Here is a 20,233-nt window from a genome sequence, read left to right as displayed (position 1 = left end):
CCACCACGTCCTCCTCCCTTCCCATCCCCCTTCTTGCCTGGCAATTAGAATCCACACTGCAGCAGAGCTACCTAGCCGTGCTGCAGTGAGTGCAGGGAAACCTCCCTTCATCTGACCTGCTATCACACCTCAACATGCTGCAGCTGGTGGACTGTGCATCCAAATCTGCCCTAATAGCTCCTCTATCTGCGGTCCACTGATTTGCCGCCGATGCTCTCCCCCATTCCCACTCTCACTCCTTTTCTCTCCCTCATATACCCCCCCCACCCCCCTGTCCTCCATTCCTTTTTTTTCTTTGCTCGATGCGTATGAAATTGCAGAGCTCAGCATTCTTCTCCACAGGCACTTAGGGAAAAAGGAAAAAAAAAAAAAAAAGAGATGAGCTGGGCGGGAGGGTTTCTGGTGCACCACACAACTGGCCCCCTTCCAATTAAAGAAGAGAGCTTATGTTATTGAAAAGCAGCTTAGCCAATCAGGAGGCAGTGCAGGCAAAGACAGCAGGAAAAAAGCAGCAGAGCGAGTGGGCAAGAGGAAGAAAAAAAACTGCAGTGTGTGAGTGTGTGTAGTTTTTATCCCTCCCCAGAGCAGATCTTTATCAATTTGTGTACTCCAGTCTTGGGGTGCATTTGAATGGGTGTCTGTGTGTGTATATGTGGCAGAGTTTACAGGAGGACAGAGTAAAGGTGTGTCTAGAGGGCTATGTTAGACTCCTGACTTATTCATTCTGAAACTGGAAATAAGAGAAAGTAAGATTATTTTTCTCTCTATCTCAAAGTGTCACGGAGCCTGTGGAGAAGGGGAAGAGCTCGGTGTCCAGAGGAGAGCAACCTGCACAAAAGGTAAACAGCTGTGTTCTCCTCCTACTACAAGCATGCTGGGTTTTTACACTTCTGAAGTTGTTTTTGTGTTCTTTGTCAGTGTATGTTCTGGCTTATCTGCCTTCTTTAAGTCTTTCACGTGTAAGTACATTTAAATATATACATGGATTTATACTTTAATGATAGATTTTTTTACATTATAAAGATTTGACTAAAAAGCAGAGGGAGAGGTGGAGGAAGGGAGAGAGGGAGGGGGAAGGTTAGTGCGGGACTCCCTGATGCTTCTAGGCAAGTTTCTGTGCACACGGTTCTCTAGTGCTGCAGTATCCCATTACATCCCTGAGTGGAGCTGCCTCAGCATCCAGCCAGTGCCAGGCAGAGCGATTCAAACCAGCTTGCAGATTTCTAAAATATCACAGTTTTAACTTATTTATTGTCCCTGGTAGCGATAAGAGTCAAGTTTTGTCCTGTATACTGTACATTCAGTGCACACTGATAAACTCAGTGTGGTAACGAGACTACTGCAGCCCATTTTAGTTTTGTCGTTCATGCTCTCATTGTGTATTCTGGGTATCATTGGGGTTGCTTAGATAACAGATTGAATTGGCTCTGATGTCGTTTGAGCCTGGTGATGAGTTTTTGTTTTGATTATCCGGTGTTCTGGGACTTCCCTCAGTTCTTAGCCTGCAGCAAAAGTAGGCTCTCTGATTGGGCGAACTAGGCTTACCGACTACAGTGTACCAAAGAAGCAGAAAAAATAGTAGTAGCATGTCTGTGTACCTTCACTGGAGTATTTATACCCTGAAGATATGGTTCATTATTATTATAAAATGAGCTCAAACAACAAAGGAAAGTGAAGCTTTCTTTGTTTACAGTGAAGGACAGGTGATTCATACAAACACATGCTTTTTTTCACTATACATTCATTCATCAGCTTTCTTTAAGAAAACATTCAGTGTATTTATTACATCCCACTGTCTTTTTCGGAGGTCTGACCTTCATCATTTGTGAATGAAGATATGATACTGTCCAGCAGTGGGCACTGTGTGTTTTCTCTGTTGAAAATATCTGTGAACACTGGCCTGCTGCAGAATGGGAGGAAATATGGATGGACTTAGTGTATTTTGTGTGGGCACGCTGAAAAAGCGTCGTTTGACATGATACTGAGTACAGTATGTACTGGTGTTTTCATATTGCTGAGAAGAAAGGCCAATACTTTTCACCCTCAGATAGTTCCTGACCAGAATCACTGATCCCAGTAACTGGTTTTAAATAGCGTTTCAATTATTCAACACTGAGTTATATTCGGGGATAAGGAGAGGGCTGAGAAGGAAATGTAACTCATTTCAGCACCATGGACAGAGCACAGAGCAAAGGCTTTTGATAAGTGCTTCCCTCAAATTGTTTGAAGCAAACCAGTGTTTAGCGATGAGGGTTGGATGACAGTTTAAAGCAAGGATATGTCTATTTAGATGCCCTGATAAATTGTCTGGCTATACACATTTCCAAGTCCCTATTTGATATTGCAGTTGGCTGTGCACATCTGTTCTTTTGCGTTTTCAGTTGAAAACACGAAGAAAACACTTTTCATTATTCATGCACCTCTCCTTTTTTAGAACACGGTTCATCTTAAAGAGAACTGTGTTTTTGCAGAAGTGCTGAAAACTCCTTTTGAAAACCCTTGTCCTTCCTGTCTTTGTCTTATCACTATATGCTCCAGGTGGGAGCGTCAGTGCTGTGGTTTTGTTCTACCTTCCTTTTCACTGCAAAGCTCAGAATGACACATCACACAACTGTGGGATGAAATTGACTGCAGCAGCAAAATCATTCAGGTTTGACATCTGCTCATTACATGGATCTATTTGGGTGATAACACAACATTAAAAGGATAACATTATTAAAAGAGCAGAAATGATACATTATATCTGCTGATAGTGGCTAGTAACTCATTGTGTTTCCAAGAAATCCATTTAAAATCAATTGAGGAGGTGCTAAAAGACCACAGTGTTATGTTAAATCAGTGAAAATAAAATGTAAAACATGTAATGACTGTAGCCCATACAGTTCTGACACCTGCTGTCACACAAAGCTTTGTTTCAAGTCATGGTTGAGAGCGACCAGGAAAGTGTCTCTGCTGGATGCAGCCTGCATACTGAGAAAGTCATTCAGATGGCAATGATCAGAAACCTCTTTAATGGGAAACGGAAATGAGACCCCTCACTGTTCCCAAGAATTAGCCAGTATCCCTCTTTAAGATAGAAGTAGAGTACGAGAGATGGAGGAGACTAAACCACTTCCAATTAGAAAGAATGGCTGGTTTAAACACGGAGACATGTATCCTATGATTTAACTAAATTTAAGTCTAATTCAGTGTTTAGTGTTGCAGCTTCTTGAATCAGGCTTTTCAGCATCACAACATAAACAGTTCTGGCCATGTGCAAGAATTTACTTCAGTAAATGCTGGGTAAAGATTGCTGGTGGGATAAACAAGTTGCCTTTCAAGGTTTATCTTTGTATTGTCTATTCTTATGTATGTATATGTATGTATATATATTATGTACTGTAACTCTTCCTAAAAAAATTGTGGGGTTTTTGGATAAAGGGAGCAGCTGTTGGGCTTGTCATTGCTCATCCTCCATGTATGACACCCTCTGTCCCAGACTGTGCGACATGGGCATTTTGTGTGCCCCTGTAAATGATGGTGTAGGCAACACAGCGGAGCAATAACGGCTGTCACTGTGACATACTACCGTTAGCAACAATCTCCACACTCTCCATGTTAGGACGAGAAGAGGTACTGTAAAAACTCACCAAACAAGCAGAAATAGTGTTACTCCTGTGTTGTTTAGGTTGTACAGATGAAGCATTGCACAAGCTTAAGGTGAGCAGACCTTCTTGGGGATACTAGAATGACACCGTGATAAATACAGTGAAGTGTCGGAAGGACAGTGTGTGTGTGTGTGTGTGTGTGCGCCTTTTCCATAACCAGGAAAAGGGCACTTTATCATATTCTACAGGGAAAGGTTACAGGATGTATTTATGTACGTATTTGTATAAATATGTTTCTAAATGTGTATGTGAGTGACACAGGACAGGGTAGTTGAAATGAAGAATATAAGAGAGAGTGTTGGACACATGGATTACAGTCAGCTTTAAGAGTGTGGAGAAAAATGGGCATGAAAAGGACAAAAGCAATGAGAAGAAAGTGTAGAGAGGAAGGCAAGACAAATGATGCAAGTATGGGCGAGAGAGGGTGAGAGACAGAGCGAGAGATTGAGGGATTATCAGAGGCAGAGCAAGAATGGAAGAGAGTGGGTGTGCATAGCAGAGCTACGAGCACTGCAGTACATTGCAGTGCCCAGCCCCCGCTGTGTTCTCTGCTCACCATCCGGTTGCATGCACTGAAAAGACCCCTGCAGCAGCAGAGCTGCACAGCGCAGAGGGCTGCCTGCTGATGAACACCAACCTCACAAAGAGCTTTTGACCTGCCGTTGTGCATTCTGTATAGCTGATGATGCACAGATTTTTAAGGAGTGATGGAAACACGGTGTTCATGACAAAACAGTTGTCCGGCACCTGCCAGCCCATAGTCATGTAGAGAGAGGGAGTAGTCAGTTCACGCTTCCCATGGATTATGTAAGCCTATAACACATTCACTTTACCCAATACCAGCTGAGTGATACCACCTTCCCTGGTCATGTTTTCCTCATTAGAAACATCTGCCTCGCTGTTTGCTTTTGTTCCAAAGATAGCATCTTTGCAAACATAGACAGACACTTTATTGAACTTACTGAAATGGCAACAATAGGGAGACAAACAGCATGTACCCTTAAATAGCCAGTGTTTGCATGCCTGTGGCTTGACATTTTGTTGATGGTGCCGTGTGTGACAAATAAGAAATTATGATGAACTGCTTAGACCTTTGTCTGATGTGGGCTCATCTTAAAGAAAAAAACACCGTTTATTCTGTTTAAAGTCAGGCAGTGCACAGTATGCATGAATGACTCACACAGGGTAGCCTCACACTTAAGTCCTGTTGGATTAATTATACAGCTTTTGGCTGGGTCAGTAGTACTCTCTCTTTGTGTCACTCACAAGCACAAAAACACATGCATGCAGATGTAAAACTAATCTCAATCATGTGAAAGCTCTAGGAAATGAAGGAGAAGCTTGTTTCTGCTTCCATAAACAGTTGCTACGTTTCCGTCCCGCTGCCTGCCTGGGGGGTGGACGGCTGAAGCGTGAGAGCTTCCCTCTTTGCATGTTCTCTGGTTTCCCTCTACTTTGCTGATGTAGCTGATTCACATTGCATAGTGTGGACTCCTGTGACAAGGTCTGATTGTGTCTCTCACTGTGTTCAGGAGTAGTTGAGTCAATTACACCTCGCCAGACAGGTGTTTGAGCTGCTAAGTGTGTTTGCCTCGGCACATCAGAGTGTGTTTGCTTCTGATTTGCAATGAAATCAGCACCAGGCTTTGAAAATGATAAGGCAAAAATATGTGCTGTTAGTGAGTCATGCTGCAACTAAAAATAGTAATCCAACTTGCAATCAATGTAAATGTATTCATTCACATCAAATGTATCAGATGTTCTGAATTATTGTGTTTATAACATTGCTGGAAAAAATATGTTAACATTACAATAACATTTTTATGTAGGGCATCAGGTGCATTAGATTGAAAGCAGTGGTTTAGAAATAGATTTCATATTTTATTAACCTGTGTTTCACATGTGTAGTGATTTTTTTCCTTTAGTAAAAAAGTGTGAGCATCATCTAACCTTGCAAAATCTCTTGAAAAAAGAGAGAATTGCTACAGTCATGTTTTTGTCCTTGCAATAGCACACTATTCACAAGGTGATGTTTGGAGGAAATAGCTGTCTTTGACTATGCATAGCTGAGAATGTTATCATTAAGGGAAAAAGAGAGAGAGGTTTGTGTGTCTATGTGTGTGTGTGACAGAGACAGAGAGAGTGGGAGAAAGCTGTAGAGTATTGTAGTGTGTGTGAGCTGCAGTAGGGATTCGGAGTGCTGCATTGAGCTGCATAATTAATGTTAAGAGGGTGGAGCTAAAGGCGGAGATAACTTGCCATGAAGAACGAGCTGCTGCAATTCTGCTTGAAACAGAGCTACCTCTTTTGTGTGTGTGTGTGAAATCTTGAGGACAGACGAGCATGGAAGTGATATTTTGATGCAAAACCAAGGAAGCACACTCAGTCGTTTGGTCCAGCTCTGTGTCCCCGTCCCATCTGCTCCCTCGGCCCTCAAAGCCAATCACTCTCCACTGAGCTGCGTACCAGAGCCAAATGCCTCAATGCTGGCTGCACTGCTCTGTTAATCATCCAATTTGTATCAAAACCGCTTCCTATATGACACATCTGGTGTAACTCTCATCTGTTCTGTCTGAATTGGACCATGAGGAAAGAGGAGTGTTTTTTTTCTGCAGGATGGTGTTATATTTAGTCATCCTTACAGATTCTAGGTTGTTGTTTAGTGTTGTCTACATGGTGAGATTGTGATGACTGCTTATAAAAGGACACACTGTTTTTAGCCTCTTTGTATTCGGAGACAGTCTCTATTATTCTCTCCTCAGTTTTATTTTTAAACACAGTTTCCCTGCATTAGAGGCATCTGCCTGTTCTGCCATTTATTCAGCTCACACATGCAAGCAATATGCATACACATGTGTTTGACAAAGATGCAGTCAGGGTCTTGTGCGATCACTCTTGGATGTGAATAAGTGTTTATGGAGGCATGTATTAAATGCATTCAGGCTTTAGTATATATGCGTGTTAGTCTTTGGTGCTGTCAGAGCTCAGGAACCTGTTTAGCTCCTCTGTCTCCAGGGCGATATTGCCTCGCCGGTGACCACATCTATACGACACTGCTCCGCTTGCACCCCTGTCACCTAACCTCATCATCACTGTAGCTGTTCTGTAGTTCTTGACATTCTGCTGCAACATGCTCAGCCTTCATGTCCTCACTTCTTTACAGTAAAGCTTTGCATGCTTGTGATGTGTTTTTCAGTGTTCTTCATATGTTGTATTGCACATGTTTTACTTCCTTTCATTTTCAACTCAAAGCAGCGCCACTCTTTGTTGAGATGCGTCTGCCAAAAACTACTGTGGGGATCTGTCCTCGTCAAAAGGGCTGAGGGATCACACAGAGGCATTTGAAATGCACACTGTGTCTGCTCCAAACCTCTCTACACACAGAGAGGAAGCTGGTAGTGATGGCACTTTCATTCCAGTCCCCCAAGAGCCACAAAATCACACTTAAATTACAACCTCAACTTTATCAGGTGCAAGTAGAAGCGGATTGAACCTTGAAGGTAGAAGCCCCAGAAAGGTGCAAGGTGCATCCTATAGTAATATCAAGCTGGTTTAGGTGTAGTGATGTAATCTGTCTAAATAACAATAATGGTCTTTATGATAACCTGCCAGCAGTTGTCTTAAGAAACATGCCTTTGGGGTCTCAGTGTGTTTACAATGTAGTTCAAGGGGTTTGTATGTATTTTCCTATTCCTCTATTTTCCTTCTTCCTAGCCTATTCCAAAAGGCATCTGGCAAGTTTTTTTCTGCTTAGAGAAACAACACAGAGCCTCATTAAATATTTTTTTTCTGTCCCCTGAAATCTTAGAAATGAGGAGACATTTTTGTTTTCTTTCTCTCTCCAGTCCCACGGGGGTTTGCAGTGGGAGAGCTGAGTTGCCATTTCTTTGAGTTGCCAAGTGAGAATCTGCCCATCTGACATTCAGAACGCTCGGAGCAGTGCAAACATCAACAGAAACCTTGAAAAAAATGGGGTTTTTTTTCTCCTTTAAAATAAACTCAGGCTTTGAAATTGTTCTGTCATACTATGAAATGCCTTGAAATTAGTTTAAACTGCAGGCTGCTGTTATGAGGAATTTTATAAGTGTGTTGCTCCGTGCAAACTGCAAGTTTCTGTGTTTTGTGCCTTTTTTTTTGTTTGTTTATAAATAAGTGGTATACAAGGACTTATGTTTTTCATTAGAGGAACTCTGTGCAAGGTAATATCAGCCAGAGAGAAATAAGAAAGGAAAGCGAGGAGGAGGGAGAATACTTCAGCTGTGTGAGTAGGTGCTCAGCATGGAGGCTGCTTCTTTTCTCTCTTTTCTTTTTGAGGCCAGTGTGCAGGCGAAGGACACAACATACAGAATTTAAAAACGTGAGTTCTAACAGTAGTGCTACAACATTCACTGTAGCAGGACTGATAGATAACAAAGAATAAAAGAATCAATGTAAAAGGGAAAACGTGTTTTACTCATGAAATGATTAATTATGGATGCATATAAATATGCATTTTACTTGTTGTAGAGGATGCTTTAGTGTTTGTACAATTAGTCGATTAATCAGCTGACTAATTTGGCAACTATTTTGATAATTGTTAGTCATTTTTAATGTAGAAACATTTCATGGTTCCATCTTCTCAAATGTGAAGATTTGCTGCTTTATTCAAAATTGTTTTAATAATTTTAATTTAATATTGATAATTTTAAGGTTTGTACTGTTGGTTGGACAAAACAAGCATCGTGAAGGTGTCACTTTGGGCTCTGGGTAATTATGACAGCATTTCTCACTATTTTCTGAATTTTTACAAACCAAACAATCAATCGATTAATAAAATAATCAACATATTAGTCCATAATGAAAATAATGATTAATTACAGCCTTATATAAAATAGTTAAACATTTGTAAAATCCTGCTTACACATTAATGTGTGAGTAATAAAAATCTAATGATATAATATATAATAATATAAAAGTCACAGGGGCCATTTTTCTGCATTGAGTACTTTTACTTTTACTTTTACAGTGTGGTATTAGTTTTAGTATTATTACTAACAAATTATGTCTGTTGGAGTTCAATTCATCACAAAGGTTTGATCTCCAGTGTGGTATCACAGTTTTTTTTGTGACTTTAATGAACAACTCAAGTTTTGTGAGTGGCAGGTCACTTATGGTGCTTTGTAAAGCTGAAGGTGCTCCACTGAGTGTTGAGCCATTCTCTTCACTCATTGTCTACTCAGGTCATTGTGCTGCTGCCATTCCCACAATAAAAGATTCCCAGTGTTCATTTGTATTCAGCAAGCCTGGTTTGAGTCAGACTGCATTGCAAAGAAGTTTCAGTAACAAACAAAAACAGTCGTCTACTAATCTAACTTCTCTTGGCTTTTTAAAAAGAGTGAAGTATAATGTCTGTTTTGGCTGTGTGTGCCAGCCAAGTTGGAGAAATCTTGCTTGTTTGATCTCTTTCAAAAAGATTATTGACTTGACAGCAAATTGGTTGGCTTCTTCAAGCGCATGATGGAGGGTTTTCAAAATCTATTTCCTCCCATGATAAGGCTGGTAATAGTTGGGCCTTGCAAGAAGAGCACGACATTCATTGTACTACATTGATCTAAATAATTGCTCCCATCCCTTTGTCCAGTTATATTAGCCCACTCACAGAATTGTTATCTGGAGAGCTGTTCGTAGATACATTTTTTGCAATCTTCATTCTCATCTGGAGAGTTTTCCTAAATCATTACACAAAGCCTCATGATACAGAGATCCACATTGCTCACTGTCTTACCGACTGTGTGTCTTTTGTTGAAATAAGAATGCTTTTTGAATTGTAGCATGGCTGTGTTAATCGCCAAGAGCTTGCATGAGAGTGGTTGTATAATATCTGACAGCTCAGGAGGAAAATTAGGTAAACAAAAGGGGGGGCATCAAGATGCCGCTGTAGTGGCCTTGTATCCTGCTCTATGCTGGAGGGAACTGTGTGCTAATTTGAAGCATTAGTGAATCACGACTGTTGCAGAGTCTAATTTTTCTCTCCATGTTGTTTTAGTGAGTCAACAACATGCATTCTTTGCATTTTGGTCTATGCATTATCTTGCCTACCATTACTGAATTTCTTCCTTGCTGTCTAACAACAGCTGATACAATTTATAGACTTTGCTGACATAATGATTCATTAAATTTGGTTAGCAATCTGCCAGGCACGAAACACGCAAACTCTGTGTCCCTCAAGAATCCTTTGTCCATCTTCATCTCTAAAAGGCCAAACCATTGTTCACCCTTATTCTCTGCTGTCACTGGTCTCCAAGGTTTTTCTTTCCTTTTCTCATTTTAGGCCTGACCCTCGCTCAGATTCTCTTTTTTGTGTCTGCCGGTTACAAGCAGTGGTCTGTCATACTTGACTCTTTAGCCAGCCAACACTGGGGACACACACACAGGGGACTAAACAGCTACAGCCAACAGGCTGAACATGGCACTATTCATGACAAGGGAACCAGCACTTTGTCGAATAAATATGCTTATTCTAATACCTATTTTGTGTATCGTATGCAGCTCAAGTTTGTGTATCCCATTTTCGCAGTATCAAATCACTTTTTGTATCTCACCTGATCCTCTTTGGGAGACAGAAACTAAGGAACAGTGCAATTCAGAAATTAATTACAACATCATTGCCCTCACCAGATGATTAAAATCCACTAAAGTAAACTACACCAATCTACAACACATATTCTACAAAATGATTCCTAATGTGTTGCTCTGAGTCATCTTTAAACCCTTTTTTTTGTAGAGAAAATCCTCAGTGATTTGTAAACTGATAGACAGGCAACATTTTAGCCTTTATTTTTTCATATAGAGCTCTGGAAGTGATGTGCATCCCTGTGTATTTTCTGCTGTTATGTAAACTTGACTGCTGTAAAGTGTCTTTCAATGCAGAGCAGGGTACCATTTATCTAGGACATGGCTGGTTTGTGCCCCCTCATTGAGATGCGTCAAAGGGGCTGTGAAAGTGAGTTTGATATTTAGGGTATTTTTTTCTCTCTCTCTCAGACTTACTGTCCTTCACACAGTGGGCAATAATTCAGTTAGATGTTCTGCCTTAAGACATTCACGGGTGGTGCAGGGGAAAAACAGTCACCTACCACTGCAAAGACCTGGGCACAGCTCCAGCTTGGTGTCGGTGGGTGGGAAGCCGGTGAGGGATAATGTCCTTGTCGCTGCACTAGCAACTCCTACTGGTTAGTTGGGGTGCCTGCTTTGAGCGTAGTGGGATCTGGAGAATACCATTGACCTTTGTGTGTGTTACACCATGTGTCATGGCGGAGGCACATTGCTGTCGACACTGTCCTCAGGAACACAGTGGAGTTAGCATTGACAAGGACCACAGAGTGTAAGGAATTCAATTGACTATTTCAATTTGGGGAGAGAAAAAAGTGGACTTTTTTAATTTACTAATATACTGTATAGAACTGATGAAGGAAGTGATAATGCTATTGACGTTCATAAGTGGTGGAAGAAGTATTCAGATCCTTTCTTGAGTAAAAATACCTATACAACATATATACGCTATTACAGGTAAAATTCCTTCATTGAAAGTCCATCCAAATCCATACCGCTTGGTCCCCGTTAGGGGTCGCGGGTGACTATACGGGCCTTAGGCATATACCCTGGACACGCGCAGGCGAACACAGACACAGACAGGACAGACAAATTTCACACATTCATTCAATACGGGCTTCATTGAAAATGCATACTTTAATTAAAAATACACGGTAAAGTATCATCAGCAGAGAAATGTACTTAATTAAAAATTATTCAGCAAAATGTACTTGAAAAATTTTAAGTATTTGCTCTGCAGAATAATGTAGCAAGTAGCATTTTATGTTGCTGGTTGAGGTGGAGTATACCATTTTTATACCGTTAGTTTAATCTGCAGTCTATCAATGCATTGTAATTTATAACTCATCTGCAATATGAATCTGCAATATGAAAAAGTTGTTGCCCTTGAAAAGCGTATGAGTCTGTGATGCAGCTGAGTGCTGTGATCAGTGGACATTGTTTTTGGATTTGACAGGACTGAATTATTTTACATCTTCTCTGAAATCTATGCTAACATGGGTAATTTAATGTAACTGTTTTAATAATTAACTTTTCATACACAAGAGTTCCTTTAAATAGCATACCAACACAACCCTTAAATAAATGAACTATAATAGTTTTTGATTCCAGTTAAATTCAAAAGTTGAATTAAACATGCTAATTAGCATCAACAGTTTTTCATCAGAGACTTGTCAATTATTTTTTCAATCAATTAAAGGAAATAAGATTACCATGAACTCCCACAATAAATGTTCTGCTTAATTTACTACTGCAGTCTTTCATATTAAAGTTGTAGGATGAGACTATTTGAACCTGCTGTAAATAATTTCTTGCCTGTTTTACTCTTTCCAGACGGAGCTATTATTTATAAAATTCAATCAAATAGGTTGGAAAACAAGTAACTGTGGAAATCAGTTGTTTGCGAAAAGGGGCCGACTTCTTAGCTTGGCTCTATCTCAGCTGGCATGCTTGTTGTCCGACACCACATTGGCCGGGTTTCCCCGGTGCCTCAGCTCTATGAGAAATGAATGGACTTAGGGGGACTAGCTGATGGTGCTGCTCTCAGTCTGAAAGCAGAGTGAAATTACGTAGTGCCATTACAGAGTAATTCATACATACTCCGAAATTGACATTTTCTCCTTATCTAGTTCCTGGCATGCGGCTGAAAAGTTTAAGAATCTCTTTACAAACGTTCTTTTCATTTTTGCAGCCTCCCCATTTTCATATTACAAAATGAAGAAATGAATCCAAATTGGAAATTTAATCTGCGAAAGCAGTTAAACCTGCTGTGCATTATGTGTTGGTGTACATTTTAAACAGCTTGTGCTGCCATCTAAGCTGCCACTCCTTGTAGGGTTTTCAGACATAATGTTGGAGCATTTAGTAGATGCAAAACTGAGCTCCTGATTTATGAGTTTGCATAATTTCTACAAAATGACAAATTCAGAATGCAGTTCACTACAGTTCACTTTTTATGTTTGTTTTTTTGCTCTCCCAAGTAGCAAAAATCCCTTTTATTTGAGCTTTTTAAAATGGCTGCCACAAATTAGGCAGTTATGAAACACAGAGGGTAAACTGACTGGAATTATTTCTCTTCCAACTGTGTGAAGCAAAAATCCTTTACAGATATGTCAGTATTTATTTAATGACAATATTGGATGACATTAAACCCTGCCAGCGCCAGGGGTGCTGGTCGTAATGATGCAATGTGTTAAATTTGGTGCAGCTAATAATCAAGTGCTGCTGTTTGGAGTTACAGTGGTGTTTTAAAGGGGGCAGTGCTTTTCAAATTGCTCTAACTGAATAATACTGAAATTCTTATCTTGTCTGAGCAACTGAAGAGCAAAGACTAATTCATTTGTTTAAAGGAGGGCAATGTACCTGATTTAAGGTGAAATATTTGTGGGAAAAACAGTATTGTGTACACCTGTCAACCCTCTTTAAACACATTTAATCATATAAAGTTGTATTTATAAGACGCTTATTAGGACGTTTTTGCTTCAGTTAACATTTCACAGCAGAGAGACTGTAAAGAGAAAATGTGTGAAATACAGTCAAAGTATCTTACACAGAGACATCAGGAAATGTAAACACAGCAAATAATTAGACTGGTTATTCTTTGACTGGGTGAATGACAAGACACAATATTCAGTTTGACGTGCAGAATAACGTGATAATCAACAACATAATGAGAACCCGCAGTGACTTGGTTCTCCTGACATATCTGCAGTTTGGGGCATTATGCAGTTTCCTGAATGGCAGTTTGACTATTGCATATTTTCTAACACCCAATGAGCGCTTGAATGGCTGAGGTATGATTGGACCAAGCCATTAGTCCTTCGACAGATGGAAGTGATGCTAATTTTACTAAAGACAGTCAATCAAAACTGTCACAAAAGCAGGGACAGAGAGAAACCAAGTTCAATTTGAAAGGTTCAGTTTGTACTAAATGATAATCATTTCTACTGTTATAAAATAGTTGCCAGATGTTTAAACTGATGCTACTGTATATCAAAGAAGTGAGTATTGTGGGGAATTCTGTTGTTTATTTGCCCAGAAATAGTCAGTGCACAGTAAGTCTGCAAACTGAATCTATGGCTTTGTCAGCGATTAGTCAGATGTTAGACAATCCTGCACTTAGCCCTTAGCCCTAAGAATGAAGGCGTTGCATTATTGAAGTCTGAATACGGGACATTTTGTCTCTGGAGGAGGTTATGCTTTGAAACACCAACAAGGGTGAAGGACCCAAAGACGAGAGGGAGAATCATCCTTACATCCCGTCATGTGGACGCTCAATATTTAATGAGGAATATTTTTATATTCTTTTTACAGTAACATCCTTTAGCCCAGGTGAAACACACAAGATGGATACAGAAATATCACACTGCTCACATTGTGCACATTGTGAAATGACTCTTTCACTTATGGCTTTAAAAATGTGCCATAGGTATTGTAGATATTGCAATATAATGTTTTCCTCAGTTTCTACATTTTGACCCACACATCATTTTACCTAATATATGATTTATAATGGAAATCAACCCAGACTTAAGAATCAGTGTTGTACTGCACTCCTGTGCACACAGCAAACGTTGGCTTTGACAAGCAGCAGATGGTATGCTATACAGTGATTTACTGCTGCATAGCCGGGGGTGCAGTACTTTTTGTGAGCCTTTCTCCTCCTGAATAATTGATAGAATACTGTCTGTTGGCTGTGTAGGATTTCACTTGTTGTCAATTGAGTGAGATTTGGCATTTGTGTTATGTGTTTCTTCAAGGCTTTCTGGTTTTTAATTGTTAGGGCATTCGCTCGCATCTGTTAGGATGCTGTAAGAGGTAGAAATTATAGTTACTTTCATGGTGAAACCCGATTTAATGCAAGGTAGTAATCCTAGGGCTACTTGTAAACCTGGGATTGTTTAGCAGTAATAAAAAGGATGGACAAAGACAAGATTTAACTTGTTTAAAAGAAACCGGGTGACATTATAAGACATTATAATGTCACCCCCCTTATAAGTGTATTACACTGCATCACGTAACATGCACAAACCTTAGTTTCTTATTGTCAGAAAGGCAAATGAATGTGGTGCAGTTGTTCTGTTTAGTCCCCGATCCTTCCTGGTTGGAGTAACTACATCATTGGGCACTACAGTTGTAGTGGCCAATGATGGCCTTCACAGCAAGTTTACCACAGTGAAACTAGAGGCCATGCAAGGCAATAATCCACACAGTAAGCTGCCAAACGGCAACAACATCAACATCACTTCAGTACCAAGGAGAGCGCACGCCACAAGTCTGAATCCATCAATAAACAATATTTTACTGTGTAAAACCAGCAGCAAAACATACCATCCTCACTGTCAACAATTTGACTACAGTATACAGTGGTGAGTGGGCATATAGACTCCCTCCCCCACGCTCCCATAAGGCCCGCTATTGCTTCCCATTACCAGTGTAACATCCTGCTGGAATAATTTGTTGGGCTCATAAAACTGACCCATGTTAGGGAATGTGGCCCTTTTGGATAATTCAGTGTGCATTTTGGCCAAAAAGTAAAGCAAGTTGTGGAAACATTTACTAGCCAAGCCCCAAAACTGTTTGTGTTTTCTAGCCAGCTGACACAGACTGCCAACAATGTCTGATGGCTGCATTGTAGCACAGTATTTGGATCCAACTATTTCAGTTACTTTTTGCCACAGTGTACAAAGGCAGTTATATGTTAGGGATTTTAGCCAACATTACACCTGCTTAACATCAGCATGTTAGCATTGTCATTGAGAGCATGTTAGCATGCAGTCTCACTAAGCCGCTAGCATGACTGTAGACTCTTAGTCTTATTTCATTGTTGCCTTGGGAACACAATGCTCTCCTTTTAGGAGTGCCAGGTTGTGTATTCAGATTTTCTACAGCAGTAGTAAGTTTGCTACACTTGCACCTGGTGAGACACGTGGAGGTGTTATAATTGATTTTGTTCTTTTTACCTGTTAGCAAGCTTCCCTGTGCTTCTATGAAACCTCACATACAGTATATGGCAGGCTCACATCAGGTATACAGAGGGACTGGATAACAGGTCAACTGATTTGTGTTGGTATTGATTCAGTTGACCCTTGCAATAATGATGTTTTAATTGTCATATTCTGATAACTGCTCATGTTACACTGATTGCTACGCCTTGTTATACACAAAAAGGAAATGGGAGTCATTTCTGTTGATCACTATAATCAAAACTCACTTTAAGCCTCACAATAAATTACATTTAGTATTTATACCAGTAGAGTATAAAACAATGAACAAAAGGGACAAAATGCTGTGATTGCACAAAACTGTTAAGAAATCTTTGGCTATTTTGAAAATGAAATGAAGTGTTATCTTGGGAACGGTCACCCAATTCAGGCTCCTTAAAGTTCACAGCAGTTAGCTGCTCCAAACTGATAAGTGCACAATTACCGTGGTGTTTCTAACAGGTATCGATTGGTCTTGTCTTCTCTTTCCCTCCTTCCATTGATTGTTGATGCCGCTCTCAGATTACAAGGCTATGTGAGGGCAGGTGATAATACACTACTGTCTGTCGGCTGGACCATCCTTAATGTACATCTGCTTGTCTTTCTGCTTCTGTTTGTGTCTTTTGTGGCTAGAGAACATGTTTGTTTTTTTTTCATAGATTTGTACAGACATATTAGTTAATTCATAAATTAATTCACAAATTCATATAAGTAGCTATTCATGAATATTGCCTACTGTGCAGCTGATTACTTGAGATCTTTTTTGAATAGAAGTACATCTTTCAGTTGAGAAGACTACTCCTGATTTGATTGTTAACAACTAGACAGCCATGCAATCTCAACGTCAGCAAGCACACTTAACAGGGAAAATACTATATAGATATTTTGCAATACACAGTTAGTGACAGTTAAAATTGTATCTAGGAAAGCCCTGATGACTAGATCATGCTGATGTAATTAAGACTTGCTTTTTGTTTAGAGTCAGTTTTTTAAATAGAATGTAATATTAAAGACCCTTGAAACATAATATTAAGAGTTGTCATTTTAATCAGAGATTGATGTGTTAAAGTACATCTAGCTCCTCTTCCCTGTGCTAGTATGTTTCAAAGGTCGGTACCTAAATTAGTTTTTAATTGAAAACGACTCTCCGTCTACTTTACAGATGATCTCAGTTAAATATCGCAATGTTCTTAGGTCAAATCTTTCCATCACTCAGCTGGAGACAGTGACTTCTTGAATACATGACAGATGTGCTGAAAGGTAATGCCATTCATTTTTAAAAAGTAAGTAACATTACTCTTTTATACACAATTGAATAAATCATCAAAAGAGGGCAAGAATGTATTGAACTGTTAAAACTGCAGCAATTTTTCACTCATGAAGGAGCTATGGATGAAAGACATGTACATGAAAGACTTTAAATATGAAATCATTATGGTGAGAAGCAACAACCTGCAGTGAGCCTATTAAGGGTATTGTGGTTAAATTCAGCATGTTGTGGCTCAGCTGTATGCACAGTGTAATAGAGAGCAGTTCCTTATTGACTGTATATTTCAGTCACAGAGGACAGATTATTTGTTTGTTTTTCATTTTCTTTAATATGTGACATTTTATAGTTTTTTTGTTTATTAGATGGTTCATATGTTCTCTGTGTCTCTGCTTTGTTCTATGGGCTATAACTGCGGTGAGACTGATTTGAGTACAACGTGATTATGCAGCAACGAGAGTCAGTTTTTATGTGGTGCAAGGAGATCATCATGAGAGGTTAGCTGTCACACTCAATCTGTGTTTGACTAATGGCGCAGTGGTTTCCAAGATTTGGGCCTGCCTTGTAATAGAGTTCACTGACGATGTGAAGGTGAATGATCCCCATGAGCAGCCACTCTGTTTTCCACTTGCGGCTTGTCTATTGTTTGTCCTACAATACCTTTGACCGCATTACAAGGAGCAAAAAAAAAAACCATCCACCCTCCTCTGACAAGTTGATCACTTCTGTAGTTTCATAACAAGACTGCACTCTTCACTCATCCAATTCAGACCTTCAGATCATAAAATACAATCATAAAGAATATATGAAGATGAATTGTTGCATTGGTTTTGAACAGAAATGTGGCACCCACTAAACAGTATGAGAGTAGATCATTGCTCCAGCTATAGATAGATCTTGGTCGGCAATATGGTTCATTATGGTGAGAGACCCTGTCCAAAAGAAATAGCTGCTTGCAGAGCACATTACTAAAACCTATTTGACATTTATAAGAGTTTGTTGGTCCCCTGGGGAGTTTGTTGTTTTTCTAGCGCCACACTGCTCTCAGGAATCATGTAATTCAGAGACATTGAGGTCTGGAGGCTTTTGAGTGTTATTCCCCTTTTCCATTTGTCTTTGCACAGATTGTCCTGTTTCAAAATAGTCAGCCAATTATTTCCATTAAGATAATGATCTGTTGACTCAAACAGTGCATTGTACAATTAGATCTGTCAACATAACTTTTAGATTTATGCAATGTTAATGCTCATAAGCAGAAAGCAAATTGATACATTTCATTTTTTCCCTAATAATATTTAATCTGTCTAGTGTGGTTTGTACTGTTATGTTTCATTCACTGGGCAGGCAAGGAGGGAAGCAATTAATCTGGAATTGTGTGCTGTTTTGTCCCTGTTGTACCATTTCTCTGCGACTGGATGATGAATTGCCTTATTTCTGCACATAAACACAGGTCTTGTCTCCCAGTGAAGCAGGTAGCTGGAGGAAAGTAGGCGCTCTCCATCAGGATTTATGGACAGTAGCTTTGTGAAAAATAGTGCTTGCTTGAAATAAGTGAAGTAAGATCATTGTTTTCCTGAAAGCTGTGAAGACTGAAAAAAAAAAAAAAGGGCAAAAGCTAAATCTATCTTATTGGTGTTTATGCTGTGTCATGCGGCTGATGTAGCAATTACTTTTTAAATGCTGCCAGGCAGGACATTGAAATTGATTTGATGCAGCCATTTTAAATTTAGATGAGATAGATCTGTAGGCCAAAACAGTTGTTTTTAACCTGTGCTTCTAAATTGAATAAGATCTCTTCTAGGCTTAATGGAAGGACAGTCCTGAATCATCAGGGCATCATAAAGGTTGAAGACAGGAGTGACATTTGAGATTTTTACTGGAAGCAATTGTGAAACTGTGAAGACAGTATTAGAACAAATTCATTGATAGTGATTACAAATCAGAAAATGATGAGATTCCATAAATACGCTTTAGAGGTATTGTAAAAATTTGTTAGCTGAAGTTTTCACTTTTATAGTTTATTATATATATAATGAACTTTTACATGATTTTTTTTTACAATTTTACTGTAGATAGCAGTGTAAATACAAGACTCTGTAAATCCCAATAAATATTACCTTGTAACATCTAATGCTGCCCCTACATGAAGAGAGAGGGATGCAAGCCACTGTGCCTTGTTCTGCGTCACGCTGTTTTAACAGCACATGATGCTGGAATTAGGTCTAATCAACCTACCAGATGAATAACAGATAAATAATATCATCCATTTTATTTAAATGAAATGAAATTCAACACCTTAGGCTATATGACCGTATTAGGCCACTGTTAATTGTGTGTGGATACCAATTTATTACATCTCTAGTCTGGTAGAGCAACGTAGAACTTACATTTGCGTATATTAGTCATTTTTTGCTAAATGAGTATTAACATTTTTGTTAACAGTTTGTCCTCACTTACTAATAAATGTATAATTTAGTATTGTACTATAAATTCAATCCTAAAACAAACAGAAATCACTTTTATTCTTAAATAAAAAAAAACAAAACATACTGAAAAAATATAGGCCAGCATTTCCACTGCACCTGTAAATCGTTGGCCCCCCAGTGAACAATGCTGAAAAAAACTGACCCATGGTTGAACCTAATAGCTGCCATACGATGTACAACACAGTGATTAATCTAGTAAACATACACAGAAAGTCCACAAGAGTAAAAGTAAAAAGAATAAAATACATAACCGTTAGCCCAACAGGAATTCAGCATTGCATTGTATTAGCAACACATTCGTTCCAGACAGCTAGTAAAGTAGCTAGTTTGGTTATCAGTAAACTGATCATACAAAACAAACTTCTACTAAATCACAAAATAGCTGTAATAAAATAGTGCCTACAGATAATGCTAATAATATGATAATCGTATTTATTGTATAGATAAAAGATGGCTGTCAATATTTGTTCGGACACAGATCTGACAATGGTGGATGTAACAATGTCAGATAAAATGCTATGGAAGTGTGCCAGTAGGGGTTTCTAATAGCAACAGAATGTTCAACTGAAACCAACTGCTGGTGGCAGAACGGTCGTGGAAGCCATTTTAAAACATTCTTCGTGGGTTATGATCTTGGTGAACTTACAGATAAACCAGCAATGGGCACAGCATGTCAGGGCAGAAGAGAGCAGAGGCTTGTGTGATTCTTTTATAGATAGCCACTTTTTAGGAATTGTAATAAATAAGAATCACCACTGA

At 39.3% G+C, this 20,233-nt stretch overlaps 1 protein-coding gene across 8 annotated transcripts in view; it reads left to right on the top strand.

Moving 5' to 3' along the window:
* The first annotated feature begins 345 nt into the window (after nt 1–345).
* LOC122882364 (synaptotagmin-2-like) overlaps nt 346–20,233 on the top strand; it is a 55,263-nt gene continuing 35,375 nt past the window's right edge. For 3 of the 8 annotated variants that reach the window (XM_044209655.1, XM_044209660.1, XM_044209652.1), the window contains exons 1-2: nt 544–683; nt 776–839. The gene's annotated coding sequence lies outside the window, so the exon portion shown is untranslated. The other 5 variants (XM_044209657.1, XM_044209656.1, XM_044209659.1 and 2 more) reach the window with 5 other exon arrangements.

This window comes from Siniperca chuatsi, linkage group LG10 (assembly GCF_020085105.1).
Source record: "Siniperca chuatsi isolate FFG_IHB_CAS linkage group LG10, ASM2008510v1, whole genome shotgun sequence".
Classification (NCBI taxonomy): Eukaryota; Metazoa; Chordata; class Actinopteri; order Centrarchiformes; family Sinipercidae; genus Siniperca; species Siniperca chuatsi.
This window is presented reverse-complemented; position numbering and strand designations above follow the sequence as displayed.